Genomic DNA, 14,134 nt, shown 5'->3' with positions numbered 1-14,134 from the left:
GTAGGGCACTTGTTCTTTTAGTTAGCCTGTAGTACCTGAAAAAATTTTGTTGAGTTTAAGTTTTTTCTGAAGCCAAATCCACCAAAGATTTCCAACCATATTTACTAGACAGATGACAGCAAATGAGCATTTAAGAAGAAAATATTATTTTCGCTATATTAGCTATTATACAATGATCACACACCATGTTATTACAATTTGGTGGAAAAAATACTTTCCACAGTGCTATTTTGTCAATTCTTGCAAGGTAAGCAAGTTTTGCATGTCCAGGTACCATCAGAGGATATATTTCGGGTTTTTGAAATGAATTTTTCTATCCAGATATATTGCCCCTATTGAGTCATTAGCCTAAAGTAGCCACATGACACTAATACCATACAGACACGAATGTCTTTGGTGGAAATTAAGTCAGGTACTATGTCATACAAGGAAGTTTTCCCAAAGTTGAGAGATTAAATGATAAGTTCATTGAATAATGATGTTGGCGACAATTTGAATGAAGTCAAGCTTTTCCGGCGGTGTACCTTAGTCATGAAACCTCATTGGCCTGCTTGCATTACACATGATTCAGGTCGTGGCAAAAAGAAGTGTTTCATAGTAGAAGAAATCAGGAAATGTAGATTCAGAAATTTAATGCCAGCAAATTAGCATTATTATTATAAGACAGAAAAGAAGAGTAGCCAGGCATGGTATATGGCATGTTAAAAACTAGAGAGTTAATGGGGTAATCCTTAAAAAGATTTATGGTTAAAAAAGATGATGAGGAATGGTTTTTTATCATTTGGTTGAGGTAAGCTATGCTGGTAATGACTGATTCATGTAGAAGCACAACATATGATACACCTAAAGATGAGCATTATGAAACTTCCAGGTAATGGCTGTGCATTTATCTGTAAAAATTAATGCTCATAATCACACACAGTTTATTATTTTGGGCTATATTTCAAATGCATGAAGTGTTGAGTTCATAATTAAAACATGTAACAAATGGTTAAAGGGCTGCATGATAGATTACCCTGTGGGAAGATATAATAAAAAGGGTACCGTGTATGGTTTATAGAGATGCTCTGGACTGATGGTTACAACTCTTTCCCAAGTAAGGGAAAAGCATTGCAAAAGCACAGAACTGGTTTATCAACATAACAATAGAAAATGCAAGATGGTCGAGTTATTTTGATAACAGTGATGGTTTTGCCAGTACTGACACTTTGATGAGGAATACTAACTACATTATGATCCATACCTTAGGACCAGGCAGATCATATTTCATTTAGGTATGATGAGAACCTTCTTGGGCAAGAGGGTCAGGGAATAATGTCCTAGGTTAATTGACAGCTTAGCAATTGATTGTAAAAGTGTGTGCTTTGAGGAATGTAAAGTGGTACAGAAAAGGATTTTGAGTGGTAGATTTTGTCAAAGTAGAGTCATTGACTATGACAAAGGGTGAGCAGCTGCCAACTGTTGATATTTTCAGTCATACGAAGTAAACTATTTTTGGAACTAAATATGTTTTCAGGATCATGACAAGAATTGCAAGAGAGCCTAGTAAATGAATACAAACCTCTGGCGACGATCCTAGATTACATTATTTATGTGGTTAAAGAAATGGTTCACTACTTGGTTGAAAGAGAGAAGAGGTATTTAAGAGGATTGGAGGTGATTATGCTTTATTGCTAAACTTTATAAATAGAAGTATCTGGGACTTTTGTGTTGAAAATTCATAATCCTAGGTGGCAATTATGCTAGTCATTCTTCAATAATCTTCTATATCTAATATAATGATTATGAAGTTTTTGCCACACCTTCTCTGGCAGATGTTTGCATTTCTTGAATCATGCAACATTGCTTTATCCATAAATTGGAAAAGCCATGTTATGGGTAACCGATGTAATTGGATTGTAAACGGGAAAGAAAGCTTCAACTTAAGTTGAAGCCTTCAGTGTCATTTGCAGCCATGTTTAAAGGAAAATTATCCGAGGTAATTATTTTCGATTGACGGCGTTTTCTTGTCATCGTTTTAATTGTTTCGATACTCGCAAACTACAGAATTACAAATCATACTCAGCTTCAATCTACATAGATGGAGGGCATAGTTTTGCACAAATGTGAGCATTCAGGGTCATTTTTTTAAAAGAAACACCTGCACATTTTTTGTTTCCAAAAGGGTTTTTAAATTAAGCGGTTTAAATGATTTTTTTGATTGATATGTGCGATTATTATTCGGTTACGTTTGCAAAATATAGAATTGTGCAAAAGAATTATAAGAAAATTCAAAACACAAATTTAATCGCATATCGAAGCATTCGATACTCGATGCGATCGATCTTTTACTGTGTTATTTAAACCTCGACTTTAGTCACTCTAGTCGCTATACGGCGATAACAACATTCTCAATAGATGGAGACCAGTGCACATACACAAAAACATGGCATATGCAAAGATATATTTCGCTGTAATGCTAGCAAATGTTACAAGGAATCTCTGAGAGAAGTGCATAGAAAATATCCTAGGGAAAGAATATGGGGAATATATATGGAAAAGAAACAAATGAAGCCGACTTCAAACCATTTCCACATTTAGATGTTATTTAATGGCTTAGATGTTAATATATGTTAACATGTCATGGAAATATGTTCATAGAGTCCAGGATTGTTGTTATTTCTTCGGTATTCAATATAATAACACCCCCAATAATAAGTGACTCGGGTGAGGTGCTATTCCACTCATTCACCAAGGGTAAAGAAAATTGTTTTAAAATAGCTAAACAAATGGTTCCCGTCAACCTGTGTCCAAAAGTGACAAATCATATAATGGATGGGATCGGGATGGTGCGGTGGCTAACGTAACAGCTTCCCACCCAGAGAGGGCTCGGATAATGAAGGCAGTAGATATTCTTCAGTGGTGTCCCAATCCCTACTTGAGGTCCTTTGCGGAGAGCGGTTTGTGTGAGTACGCCGTCCGTCGGATTAGACATGGAACTGCGAAGCACTTGTCGCCTTTCGTTAAGAATAGACTAATGCTGATGATGGGACGATTGGCCACCCTTACTCTGTTCCCATCCATCCCTCATGGTGCAAATGACCTCAGCTGTCGGTTGCGTCCCCTAAAACTACTACTACTCTAAATAATATTAACCCTAATTAACCCTCCGGGCCTGATCAAGTTCCCATGTGTATATTTTAGGAACTAGCGTCGGATTTTACACCGTATCTATGAATCATATTTAATAAATCGAGAATAGATCACAAGGTTCCCAGTGATTAGAAATCGGCTAATGCAAAATCAATATTTATATCAAGAGCCCAGTAGGTACCGAGCAATTAGAGTCCTATTTACTTCTCGTCCGTATCATGCAAGGCAATGGAACATGTAAATGCTAGTTCTATCAGGGAACACGTCGATATTGAAGAGTTATTGATGAAAACCCCAGCTCGGTATCCAAAATGGTAAATTCTGTGGGGCACAACTTGCTATTTTGGTCCATGATATCTTTATTTCAGGAGAGAACAATGTTCTAGTGGATCCGGTTTTTATAGATTTAAAACAATGAAGATGTCATCATGAACCAATCTCTTCTCTTTCTTATATTCCGCATGTTATCACTAGACAGTTTTTAGTGCGTGTATGGTGGGAAAGAAAAGAACATTTTCTGTCATTACGGTTTGAACGCCGATTTCCTGCTCAAAAAGGTCCATGGTCAACATCGCTGGAGCAGTCACACCACAGGCTACCATGCGAACGTCATTGGTCATTCATTGCCGGTGGTCTATAACTGGCGGCAAAAAGCCTAAGCTCAACATGTGGACTCATGTAAAGGGATGTAGCGGCAGCCTACCCCACGCAGAACCTTACTTTCACAGCCCACGCTTCTAAACCCCTTCCCCTCCGGGCCAAAACAGCAGACTGCGGATACAGCTCGTATCCCTCGTGACCTTAGCGCAGAGGGACATTGGAGGTGGGGAAGAGGGCGAAAGAGAAGGAGGGGGGTGGAGAGAGACGGGGCGACGACTCCGGTTAAGAGAGGGGAAGTGCGACAGTTGGGAAGGGAAGGAGTAATTGTGAGGGCGTCCGGAATGGGTGGGGAGTGAGCCATAAGGTGAGTGTGGAAATTATGAAGCGCGAGCGTCTGGCTCGCCATCTAAGAGCTGCGTACTTAAAACTTCCACTCGCATCCAGGTAAATCGGCACTGAAAATGGCCATGGGCGCCATATAATATTTCGTGACGAAAATATAAAAGTAAAAAATATTTTATAATTTAAGAGAACACCTTCTACATGAATTGTGCGAATAAATGGCAAATACTCGCAAAAACGCCAAAGAAAAAATCGTATGGTTTCCAGCATTACCTCACATTATTTTACGCACATAATTAAAGAAATATCAGTTCAAAGTAGCAGTTTAAGAGGAGACGACAATATCAGTTCATATGCAGATGTCCCAGACGTACTTAGTTACTGTCACAGGGCAACCTCAACATCAATCTAGATTTAGTGAGACTTTAATTTAGCACCGACGTAAACATTGAGAAACATTTTTTCATAATGAGCACGGGCATATTTTCTGTTTTAAAAGGCAATAATGAGTTTTGGGCTTTTAATGATTTTTTTGCAATTGATATGTGCGACTATTGTTCGCTTTCGTTTGCAAAATATAAGATTGTGCAAAAGATTTCCATAAATAATTGAAAACACAAAATATATCGAAGCTATTGATACTAGATACCAAACGATGTTGAAGTGTGTTATTGTATACCTCAGTTTTCGTTCCATATTCAGATCCAATGAACTAGAAAAATATGCATCTTTCACATAATTTATCGCGAACTTGATGGATTTCTGTGACACGGATGACTATTTATGTGCTCACGCATCAATGGGACGAAGGTATAGGAGCCACACTACGTTGTTTTTAAAAATAGATAATGAAAAGTTAGATTGCAGGTGATTTTAGGGTGAGTAATTTGGCTCACGGAAACTCGAGAGAATAAGAGAAATAAATTGCTCCAGAAAGTCTGTTCAGTCCGTAACCGTTTAATTATTTATTTACTTTCTCATTCATTTAGTTATGAAATATACCACCCTGAGAATGCGACCACAAGAGCAACTGTGATATTTTTTTCACAGCCTGCTACTTTGTGTGTGAAAGAAGATACAGTAATACTGGGAGCGTGAAGACTTGAAGTTGGTGTGAATATCATGGATGGTTTTTGCATGTGATGATTGTGTATTTCAAAGTGGAAGAATCATAGCATAGAACATCATTTCTACCCTATGGAAAGAGTTGCGGTGCGCAATAACTTCGGCAGTGGAACATTAATGTGTCCTGTGTTTGCCTACCACATTTTAGGAAAATCAATCGGAATAAAAAACAAGCCTGTCTAAATTATGAGCGGTGTTCTTTGGAGAAATATATGGACGCAAGAAAATAAATCTTTGTACCTTTATTTCAAAAGAAGTGTTCCACGTTATCGGGCGAACGCATAGTAAATGCAGATGAAATAATTATTCTGACGTCTCTATTTGCTTAAGAGCTGCCATGAAACGATTCCTTCTTTCAGGTGGCATTTGCCACTGTGGAATTGAAAAGTCCGATTTGCATTATCAATCCATTGTATTGACGTGGCAATATGTTGATTTTACCAATCAAAACAATTCAGCGTCGCATATTCACATTCTTTCAAATAATGCACGCAGCTGCAGAGAGTGGTACCTTTGATAATTAATGTTGCTTGTGGGAATAAATGTGCACATTATTTCAATGTTGTCATTGAAACCTCACAGCTCGGCATTTTTCGCACTGTTCAGTTGATTGACCCGCCCCAAACTTTGATCTTGTCCTTTATCCAGGAAATATATTGAAATTCGCAATTGGTTGGTATCTTTAATTGACTAGAAATGCCTCCAACTGAATGTAGTCCAGTTGGCATGCATGGTGGCCCGCAGGTTTTTAATTTTGATGGTGTGAAAACGAATGTAGTGTAAAGTTGACAGCATTTTATATTTGCACGGCTCACATCCGCGGCCTTGCACAACACTGCAAATGCATGCATGCCACAAACTGGGTTCTCCAAGAAGCCTTATTGAGCGAGCCACCCTGACCTAAATGGGATTTGTCACTATGAAAGCACCACCTCATTAGAATGGCTTTCTTTACACCTGTGAATCGTGTAGCTGGTATTTGAGAAAGTTTCTTCAACTTTTTTAAAATACTGCTGCAGTTTTATATGTCACTGAACACGAGATCATGGGACTCAATTGGTTTTTCCTTAATATTTATGAAATAGACAGCAAATGTCCATGTTTATAAAACAGGCAATATTTTACCATACTCTCTACTGCCAAAGGTTCTTATCATAGAAGCACACTATTTGAAATATTGGAGGGATAACCAGTCTGTGATTACAAAAAAACTGATAAGTATGCATTTCCCAAACTGTAGTTAGGGCACTTGCTTCTTTTTCTTAACCTTTAGTATCTGTTAAACTATTTTTCTGTTGCATTAGGCCCTGCTAGGGTGAATTTACCACTGACATCCACCTATTATAAACACACACTTACCAACAAATGGGCATTGACCTACAAAATGTTACTTCAGTGATTTTACCTAATACACAATGATCACCACACCATGTTACGGCTGATCGGTGACAATAATTCATTGCCACAGTCCAATTTTGCCTTACTTTCAGGCAGGGTAAGGTCCATATGCATGTCCAGATCTCGGGATATTAAATTCTTATGATTTTTGAAAAGAATATTTTTATCAAGAAATATTGCTGTAATCCAGCCATTTGCCTAAACCAAACACTTGCCACTAAAATCACATATACATGAATGAATTGCATGGAGATTAAATGAGGAACTTCTCTGCGCTCGCATTTCAAAAGCCGCCAATCGCCACCTATCGTTTTGCCTAAACGGTCATATTTCCGTGCCGTATATATATATATATGTATACCATAAACACAGTAATCAACCCAAAGTTCGGTTTGGTAGGTGATGGTAGAGTTCTACCCAGTACTAAGTCCGACGGCATGTGAAATTCACACATCAGGGTAGGGGGGCCACTTCCTTTCCCTCTGCTGGTTATGGTTTCCCAGGAAGACCTGGTACCCGAAAAATCACTTTAGCTTGGGTGGAGCTGCAGGTGCCCAGAGTGCCTTGCCTGGGAATCGAACCCCAGACCCTCTGGTCTGTAGTCCAACGCTCTATTCCCTGGACTTAAAGACCCACTATATATATATATATATATATATATATATATATATATATATATATATATATATATATATATATAATATATATACATACAGATATAAGGAAAAGGGATAGGAACACACATAAAGGACGAACAAAGGAGAGGTAGGGAAGGCCGAATCCAGCAGATCACGAATGTAAAAATATTTCCTAGGCCGGGATATGAACTCCGGATCTTTCCACTTGCTGGGCGGAGGCTCTTAACCACTTGAGCTATCCAGGAAACGTAATTTACACTGAGACTTGCGATGCTTTATGCAACCAAGTGCCCCCATTCTTTGGCCAAGAGATGGCGTTAGGGAGCTGTTTCACCCACCAAAGGAGAAATAGACAAGACCCACAGAGGAAAGGATAGTAGTAAAGGAATCATACAAAATCATTAAGGATAAGAACAGTGCGTTTCGTGGCACGCATAGCCAGAAGAAGAGACGAGCCACATTGGCCTAATACACATGAATAAGACGCAAGTGCCTGTTGTTCAAGAAAAATAATTTCCATGAAATGGTACATTTTGGCAATAATTTCTCATCTGTAAAAATTTAAATATAGGTTTTCTACATTACTATTGACAATGTATTTTTTGAAATCCTGTAAGAAATGTGATATTTATAATTGAAACAACTTAAAGAGTTTCTAAAAATCTAATCAAGTTTCCATCAGTCTAATAAATATCACAATGAACTTCATCCCCTTATTAAAAATAATCTTTCTGTTTCTTGGTATAGCGATTTCAGCTTTTGTCCAAAGCAGGTCTAATGAATAGATCAAGAGATTCCTTTTGATAAAAATGAATAAAAACGTGCAGTTTTGACTATTGTAATAAGTTTTGTGTTTTTTTTTGGCAAAGATGATGATGCATTAAACTTGGAATCTAGGGTCCAATGGAATTTAGCCCAGGTCTGTCCAGGTGAAGGTATTCAAGTGTTGAAAAACCCTGATCAGCTGTAAGAGAATTTACACTATTAAAAACAGTTGATCCTCCTGTGAATGAGTAATGGTGGTAAATCAACTTTATTGCAGAGTACCAACTGCAGTTTGTCAAGTGTAGATAATATTTTTTCATTTCAAAATTAGCTTAGGCCTCATGCTTAGCCCTGGTATTTTATCAATTACCATCGAAGGCAGAAGTTGGCAACATGGTTTTGGTGAGAGCCAGACCTAGTTCCAAAGTATGATTTCATGGCATTTGCCAGTCCATGATTATTACCTTTATTTTTTCTTGAAATTTCAAAGGGTATCACCTATCATCCTGTTGGGTGATTATTATATTACTCTTGGTCAGATGTATTTGTTTTTAATTTGTGGGCCCAATACAATTTAATCACTACTCTTGCAATTTTCCTTATTTTTTCTTTTATTTTGATATTTGTGATAGTATTACCATGGTTGTATTCCACAAAGACTGCAACTCATATGGCAAGCTTAATGGGATCTAAACATTCCTCCTGCTGGATTTTTTCATTTTATTGTGGGTATGAAAATACCTGTTTTGGTGCTGTGCCATAAACAAAACAGAAGAAATAGTTTGAGGCTTGAATTGGTGGAGATGTAATAGGGCTTTGGAAGGAAGCAACAGTGCTTGACAATATAGGTTATGTAATTGTAACTGGTTACAGTACAATTAACCTCATCTTCCTCCTGAAGATGGCAACCTGTATTGAAAGCAGTTGCCAAGAAAATGCCCTGTTGAGCATCTTGTTTTATTCTTTCAGGGGATGCTAATGGGCCCCTAAGGGGGGACATTCTTCTTTTTTGTCAGGTCTGTAAAATGACCCCACAAAAATTTGCTCCAAGTTACTAAAATTCTCTTCAATGTCAGTTAGACTGCATCTAATTCTATTTTTCCTTCATGAATCCTTTAAATAGTTGATTAATGCAAGCCTTTAGATTTTGAAGCTAGCTTGTGAGGCCATCTGGAATTGCAGTTATTTGAGTTTTCAGGAGGATGATATTATTTTTCACAGCTTCCGTTTGGTGGCTCCAAAACTGATCCCATACTAGCAAGGCAGATTTCAGGACACAGACCACACATTGTCTGTTCACAATTTCATCCCCAAGGATAAATGTGCACAAACACACCTGTATGCAGTTTTTCCTTGGGCAGAATTCTCCTCTTGAAAATCAAATGAGGCAGAAATTTTGTCTCGTCAGCACAGCAAGGTAACACAACTGTGTATTATTTGTTCTCAAGTTTTAAAAATTACACTTTTGGAATTCACTTTTTGCTTGGGAGTGCATTGGGCATATGAGACCTCATTTAAGTTTCCTATTTGTGAAAGTTCAAAATTTTGTCATTTTCTTGTGTTAATGACTAATTAATGCAACTTAATAGTTCAGTCTTCATATTCTGTTGCCATGTTATTGCTATTTTAACTTTAATTCTCATACGCAGGTAATATCTCTTTCTAAATGCAGAACACCATGATGTTGATTCTGTGAAAAGAGTTCTTTCTGTATTTTACTTTGTCTATTTTCTCAGTACTTGGGGTATGTGCGATTTAATGAACATGGCTCTGCTTGACAATTCATGACTTCTTTTTTTTCTCTCTCTCCATTTTACTTTTCTCATCCTCATCCACACATTTCAAGAGCCTATCTTATTGTTTCATTAACCATTTTTCTGTGTTGTGCAATGCTCCTACCCGTATCAAACTTGTCCTCTAATCTTTTTATCATCTCCTTAATCAACATCCCAGTCATCAACTTCTTCCTCATTGTGAGAGCTACTTTGCCTAATACAATTCTTCTTCCTCTTAAATGCCCCTACTATGTTGACCATCTTAGCATGTAGCAAAGAATGGGTGATATGGACAGCTCTAATTATTCCTCTTTCTAGCCACACCTGTCTTGAATATTCATTCCCTGCATGGACCTGAGCAGTCTGAGAACTGTGCAGGTTATGAATGGGTTACCTAACCCAGCAATCTACTCCTGTCTTCTCTATTACATTCATTATACTCTCTTCTTTAATACTTTCTCCCCAATTCGATCAATCAAAAACTTACCTTAACTGTAGATTACCTAATAATAATAATAATATTCTACCCCTGCCACACACACTGGCGTTGGCTCGCATGGTACTAGAAATACTAAAAAAAATAGCTTGTCCGCCTAATGGCCTTATATTTTTCAGCCAGGAGAGGTAGCAAGTAGGGGTAGAGCCAAATTATTTAATCGGGTATAAGCTCTATTTCGTTATTTTGGATGCAGGAGGTGTCCGTTAGGGAAATGATCGCATTCCCTAAAATTCCTCACCAAGCACTTTTTCATTTTTAATTTGATTGGTCCAATTTTGCGCCAATGTCATACAGTGTTGAGGTCATCCTTTTTCCAAAAAGGTAGATCATGTGTTGTCGGACACCTTTTATTCCTACTCCACGTAACCGACATTGACTCTGTAGTCACTAGTAACATACACTTATTTGCCGATGATGCTGTAGTTTTTCGTGATATCCGTGATCCTGAGGTCACAGCACCTTTATCTTATATGACCTTAAATCTAAACAACGCCTGCGGAACACTTTGCAATGAGAATTAAACTTAAAAATGTGCGTAGTGATAAATTTTTGGAAAATGCGCAACTCCCTCCCGAACCCCTACTGCTTTGGGGACACCGAAATGGAATGCATAGACTCACTTAAATACCTAGGCGCTACCCTCACTCATCACCTCTCATGGGTGGAACACATATTGGGAGCAAGCTAACAAATATTGGGATTTATTGGAGGAGTACATGGTGAATGTACTGAAAAGTTCAAAGATAAATGTTATATTTAGCTGGTTAGGCCTCATTTGGAATATGTTGCAATTATGTGGGATCCTTATGAAGTGGGATTTATTGCCTAATTTGATCGCTTCCATCGTAGAAGAGCTAGATTTATAAGCCGTTGTTATGATAACCTTGGTAGCGTATCCAAAATATTAGAGCAGCTAGGCTAGGCATAACTCACGGAGCGAAGGTTAAATTACAGAGTGAAGCTCTTGCATTAATTGGAAGGAGGTCTCCTTAGCAATGATGTCGAAAATGAATTATTACTCTCGTCATATTACGGTAGGAGAGGCCATGTCAATACAATTAGAGAGATGAAGTGTGGAACAAATGGATTTAGGTTGCCTTTTTTCCATGACCGATAATAATATTGTTCGACCGCATTAGGGTCACGTCCGGTTCAAAATAAGTCTGGTGTGTGTTCACCCCTTGCCACACACACCAGCGGTGGCTTGAAGGGTACTAAAATAACTATCTCCCCTCCGCTGCTCGCGATCCGATTCGGGAATCAAACCTACTTCATGAGGACACCATATACTAACTGCATAATCTAAATTAGGCCTTACCAGTGAAAGATAACATCTCTGCCTACCCTTTTCATCACATTTACCATGTGATCATCTAACAAATGATATATTTTTTTTATATTAGAATTTATTAGATGAGTATAGGCCAAATGTGTCCGAAAGATTAAAAAGCATTGTTATTGGCAAAGTGTTACAAGCAGTCCTGGTTAGGCCTATTTTACAATATGCTGCTAAAATTTGGGATCCTAATGCTGAAAATATTTATTCGCTCTATGTTAATACAGTAGGAAAAATTATGTAAAAATTAAAAAAACTTACAGTTGACATTTTTCCCACGCACAATAAGAGACAACAAGAGATCGGGATTATATTGAGCGTCAGATTTAAGTCGGGTAGACCCCCTGCCACGCATCCTAGCGCTAGCTTGCAGGGTTCTATGAATTGATGAATAACTGTATATATTGATCAAAACCCATTAATGGGGCGGCACATGGTTTACACGAATTTCGCCAAACTTGTCATTCAACCTTCGATCGAGGCCCAATCACGATAGCCTTGCAACGCAGCGATAGGGGCCCTTAAGAGTCTCGCATTCACGGGCACAGGCGTGCATCGTAACAGAAGACGTAGTGCAAGCCATCTTAATTGAAACAATCTTACCAATATTTTTAATAACTCGTTTCAAACAGGAAAAGCTACACATTCAATATATAATAATATACTTAAGTTCATTGAACTATTCCTGAACGTTACTGCGAGTGTAAATTGATGCTACTGGCCATCCTTGCTAACAAATAAATCTACCTGAAGATTACCGAAGAGAAAACAAAATGTGAGATCGGAAACAATGTATGCGGGCGCGCGCGGCGAGGCGAAACATAATATCGACGCTCTCGAGCACATTGTAAACTACAAAGTAGACACACCGCTCCCTCATCCAGCGAATCCTTACAGTGTGAAATTGTAGCACCAGTCAGTATTTCGAGATTGTCGCCGAGCGTACTTCGAGCGAATAGTGGTATCCAGTTTAATTGGAATATTTCAGTATTCCGATCAACAAATCTTTCAAATGATGAGCGAAATGAGTGCTGTTTATGGTGAAAACATCATCATTGATACAGGCAACGTATTGAGGCCAGAAATATCTACGGCAACGTCAGGACATGACCAAGACCAGGTAAAACATGTTGTGCGCCGTATGTTACCTGTCGTTTCCCTCCTCCTGTTGGCTTAAAGTGATATTATTCCTTATGCAAGGCCCCAAACAAGAAAATAAATGTTTAATTGTATTTTTAACATTGTGACTTGCAGCTCTGCGAAGGAATAAAAATCGCGATGTCCAGGTTAACCGGTAATAATAGACGTAGGCAACCTGGCGAAACGGAGGTATAGGCGATTGTAATTTTGACATTGATGTTACGTTTATAAGATATCGTGACTTTTGCAGAGGTCAATAGTCGAATGAACTGCCATTAGCAATGTTTGGTGGTGTTTAAAGTGTTTCTTTCGCATTTACAGGATCCAGAGGATACGTCCATTGCTATGAATTTCGAGTCTGAAGGGGAAAGAGAGCAGTGTGTAGTAACATTAAAAATATTTCCTCGACAATATACTACTATTTATATCCGTGAAGCTGTGGAATCAGGTGTGTTCTAATTTTCGAATAATGTGTATGTTAAATGTTGGTTATGAATGCTTTTATCAATTCCCTCTCATTTCTATGGGCAATATGTAAGAAAACAATATTTTTTTAATGGTATGGCTAAAAGACGGGTGTGTTGTCCTTGAGCGATTTTCTAAAATAGAAGCGGTGGATTAATAGATAGGGCTACGCCGTGATATTTCCTACTTCTAGTATTGGATCCAAGGGAGTACTGTAAACAGTTTTCCCACTATCATACTTAATTACTAGCAATAATTCTAGAGTTGGCCATTGTTTCCACAAAATAATCAACTCTGTTTGTACAAAAATACATAAACTCATCAATATTGCAATGCAGATTTGTTTAATACATAAGTTGCACACTCCTTTGGAGCATTGAATAGTGGGTGCAGTGGTCGTGGGTGAAAGTGTGTCATTGTTGAAATATGATATGTGCACATGTTGTTTGTGCAAAAAATGCGCGAATTGGTGCAATCTAGCGGCCATGATGCGGAAATAATGTCAAGTTCACTAGCGGCACTAGTTGCCTGAGACCCAATGAGCCGTCCGTGCTTGGCGGATCGTCGAGCTGTGCGTATGGTTCCCAGTCATTTTAGTTTCTGTTGCCGTTATTTTTACTCCTTGTCAAAAATAGAATTTGACGAAGTCAATTTGGCAAACAATTCAATCACCATCCTTGTTCACCCTCCTTATTAGCCAGAACTCGCCCCCTGCCACTTTTCCCTATTCCCAAAATGCAAAAATGTGATGGTGGATATCACTGTGAAGATATGGGCACAATAAAGCAAGAAACAACGAGGCAACTAAAATGCCTAACTGACGAAACCTACAAATGGTGCTTTAAACTATGAAAAAGAAAATGCAATAAGTGCATAGCAACGAATAGAGAGCACTTCGAAGTGTGCAAAATCGATGTAC

The sequence above is a fragment of the Hetaerina americana genome, unplaced genomic scaffold (assembly GCF_022747635.1).
Source record: "Hetaerina americana unplaced genomic scaffold, ioHetAmer1.1.p SCAF_31, whole genome shotgun sequence".
NCBI classification, from domain to species: Eukaryota; Metazoa; Arthropoda; class Insecta; order Odonata; family Calopterygidae; genus Hetaerina; species Hetaerina americana.
This window is presented reverse-complemented; position numbering follows the sequence as displayed.